Genomic DNA, 3,965 nt, shown 5'->3' on the forward strand with positions numbered 1-3,965 from the left:
CCCACATGGGCCTATCCCATATGGAGGGAATAACTCAATATAATATCTATCTCCACCTATTTTATATTGCTTCTCCCATGGACTTTGAGCCGTATCTCACTAAATGCAGCCTAGGTGGAGGGGTGGCACATGGAGGAGCCATGCCACCTTGCATTTTATAATATTACTATCATGGATTATGTACAACACACCTTATGGGTCCTCTTACATGGAAGGGTGGCACATGGTCATGCCTTGCCACCTCAACCTTGGGCCCTATGCACACCATATTTTATTATACTATTGCCACATATACAAACACACATACATATTAATGCCTTTTTTCCTTGGACAATTTTATCCATAACAATGTGCACAGTACGTGTTCACATTTTGCGGTAGTACTAGTGTGTCTTTCCTACTTTGCCAAAACTTTGTGGAGTCAATAGTTACAAAGCCACTTGCATGGCATTTGATTGTTGCATTAAGGCCTCTTTCCACCACGTCCTTAAACCATTTTACATCCAAAACATACACAAAGAAGCGTCGAAAGTCAAGCATAATAATATCTTGGATTATGCCACAATAATCATCCATGGCTCCATTGGCTCCCTCAAAGCTAGCAATGATGCCACAATCTTGTGTGTTTCTCTTATCATCAATCCGTTGTGTTCGAAAATGCTTGCCCTCACACCATATAGCATTGAACATAGTGCACTACACCAAGAAAAAATCAATTAAATAAGCAATCTAAATTATTGAAAGCTCCTAACTTATGCATAACATTCTATATACTGACCTTGCTCATGCATCCCCTAGCATACTTCCATTCTTCCATTGTGATATGCATCCCCTCGTCTTTCTCTGCTTTCTCCATTTCATGAAGTAGCCAATACACATGAATATCCTTCGAAAGTGCTCTTAGATACTGAGGGTATGGCACAGGGATCCGTGGTGTGTACGAAAGAGGGCCCTTTCTTCTTGTCTTCCTACCTTTGCATCCTCGTATCTTGTCACCCATCTTTTCATCAGATTACTATTAAGCACGCAAAAGAGGTTGATACTATTATGCAACTCCGTGTCTATTACTTTGTTGCATCCTTTCCCTTGAGGCACAATAGAGGTCATCCTTAGGTCTTCATCATCTCTCCATAGTCGTGGGAGAGAGCTATCCACATCAACAAGAAACTCAGAAATATATACAAGTGACTCTTGTACCAACCAACCCTCGGCCATGCTACCTTCTAGTCTTGCATTTTGTCTCACGAAGCCCTTCAAGGTCTTCATGAAGCGCTCGAGGAAGAACAACCATCGTGCATGTATAGTACCACATATAGCAATCTCATCCACCAAATGCACTATAAGATGTAGTTGGCTTGTGAGAATAGAACATGGAAATGTCTCCTCCACTAAACAAACCACCTCCACTGACATAACTGGAGCATTCTCAAGCGTGGTGGGATCTTTTTCCTTTGAGCTCACATACCTAGAAAGTATAGCATATTAGCAATATGCATTCAAACTTCCATGGAGCATTGATACGCATCATATTTTGTATCATGTAAAGTACCTCACAAGCTCGCCCATCTTGTACATACAATCTTTCACGTCCTTCGATGCACTACGTGAAATGCTAGTAGGTAGTATGAACTGAACCCACGAGGAGGTGGTTGATTAGTTGCTTATAATTATTCACTCACAAATTTGAAAGGAAAAAGATATTATGCACATAAAATACTTACTTGGAGCATCTTGTGCCAATCGTGAGATTTCAAGCCATATAATTGCTCTACACCTGTTTTCTTGCTCTTTGTAAAGGCTCCCTTCAAACACCTCATGCATCCAGTGGGAGTATGAATTGTAGTAATAGCACACTTCACTGTCGCCATATCTAGCTTTGATAACATCCACGGTGCACAAGGTATAAAATACACTCATTCGGTCTCTCTTATGGCCAAGCTTCATGCATCCTCCCTGTGGTACGTAGATCCTCCCTTATGCCTATGGAACCTCATGTCCCATTCAAATGCTCCCAAATGGTAGATGCCACATTCTTGAAGATATGCATGGGATCAAGCAGGTGATTGATCTTGAGGTGGGACCAATATGGTAAACGATAAAAGATGGAGTATCTAAACAAAATAAAGTGTTAGCGGGTAATCTTTATTTCTAGCCAATATAGCACACAATAGTTACAAACCCTTACCGGCTCATGCCAAGTGGTGGAGGAGTCATGGAACCATCTCGAATTCTCATCCAATCTCCCATAGTGAGTGATTGTGGGAGGACTTCATTCCAAGGGGCAACATATCTAGGATGATTAGGTGGGAGAAATCGATGGTGATTCTCATAGATGACCTTATTCAATGCATCTGCCCATGAGGCAACTAGCGAAGGACCACAAACAGGACATGCATGGTAACCCGATGTAGTGAGACCTAAACAATAGATGCAATTAAGAGTTGAAGGTGGGTTTAGGATGCCACATCCTTTGCCTATTCATAATTAGAAGTGCAATGCTTACTAAACACTCGCCATAGCCTGGGAAGTCATGCATCGTCCACATCAAGACTACTTTGCAATTGAAGTCTCATGATGAGGGAGGCCTGCTCACATCATGCACCTCGATACCTCTCCAAAGTATCTCTAGCTCATCAATCAAAGGCTCCAAATAAACATCAGGGTTTTTGACTTTATGTTTCCTTGGAATTAGAAGGGATAGCATAACATGTCCTTTCTTAATAGCCATAGAGGGTGGAAGATTATAATTCACCAATATCACTGGCCATACACTGTAAGACGTGCTTTTGAGACCAAATGGGTTCACACCATCCATACCCAATCCAAGTCTCAAGTTCCTAGGTTCTTCCTTGAAGCTTGGCCATGTGTCTTGAATATGCTTCCACGCAGGAGAGTCCGCGGGAGTTCTCCACTTGCCATCGGTTGATCGATGGGAGGAATGCCATGACATGAGCTCTGCAATAGATTTGCATGTGAACATATGTTGGATGTGAGGCATTATGGGAAAATGTCACAGAACCTTACGAGGCACATCCAAAGTTTTGAGATCTGCTCTATATCTTGCCTCTCCACAAGTAGGACACTCTCTTGCATCCTTATGTAGTCCACGAAACAAACCACAATCATTGACACATGCATGGATGCACTTGTAATCTAATCCTCCAAGAGAGGTCACATGTTGCCTTACCATATCTCTTGAGGTCGGTAATTTATTCTCCCTGGGAAGCATTTTACACAATAGCCTGCGTGTGAAAACCATAAATGAGAAAAAGCATTCGAGTAATTGACCCACTAGCATAATTCACCATGTTTGCAAAATAGGCTTTAAAGCTTACTTGAGTAATGGATTCAAACTTGCATTGCTCCATCCATAGATGGCTTGCAAGTTTAGTAACTCAAGGGAGGCACGTAGAATAGAGAATGTGCACCCCTCAAACAGTGGAGTCGATGCTGTAGTAAAAAGATCATCCTACTCCATGCTATCATCCCTCCCTTGATGGACATATAAATCCCGCACCATATCATCAAACACCTCCTCCTCCACGGCTTCATGAGGTAATGGTGGAGGGCTACTATCACCATCACTCCATGCATTCGTAACGTTCCCTCCTGAAGATCCCACCTCATATCGTCGATGCTTTGCCTCCTCACAGCGAGCATAGGGCAACATATGCGGGTGTGGCACTACATCCTGTATCAAATTAAAACGGGATCATAACTCAAACATATGAACATCCATAGGTATCTCAATCAACCTCTCAATCAACCTTAACTTACAAACCCTTACCCTGTGTAGGTTGCATCCCATTCTCCATACTTTGAGATGTGATTGAGTGTAATCCTGCATGCACGATACATGTTTCCTTGACATCGATCACACATACATTTGATTTCTTGCTCCAACCACATTTCGCGATGGTGGATATAGAGGGTTTCATCCTCACTAGAGCTACTTGTTGAAGATG

The sequence above is a fragment of the Dipteris shenzhenensis genome, chromosome 3, assembly GCF_047967505.1.
Source record: "Dipteris shenzhenensis isolate YYH24624 ecotype China chromosome 3, Dip_SZ_1.0, whole genome shotgun sequence".
Taxonomy (NCBI): domain Eukaryota; kingdom Viridiplantae; phylum Streptophyta; class Polypodiopsida; order Gleicheniales; family Dipteridaceae; genus Dipteris; species Dipteris shenzhenensis.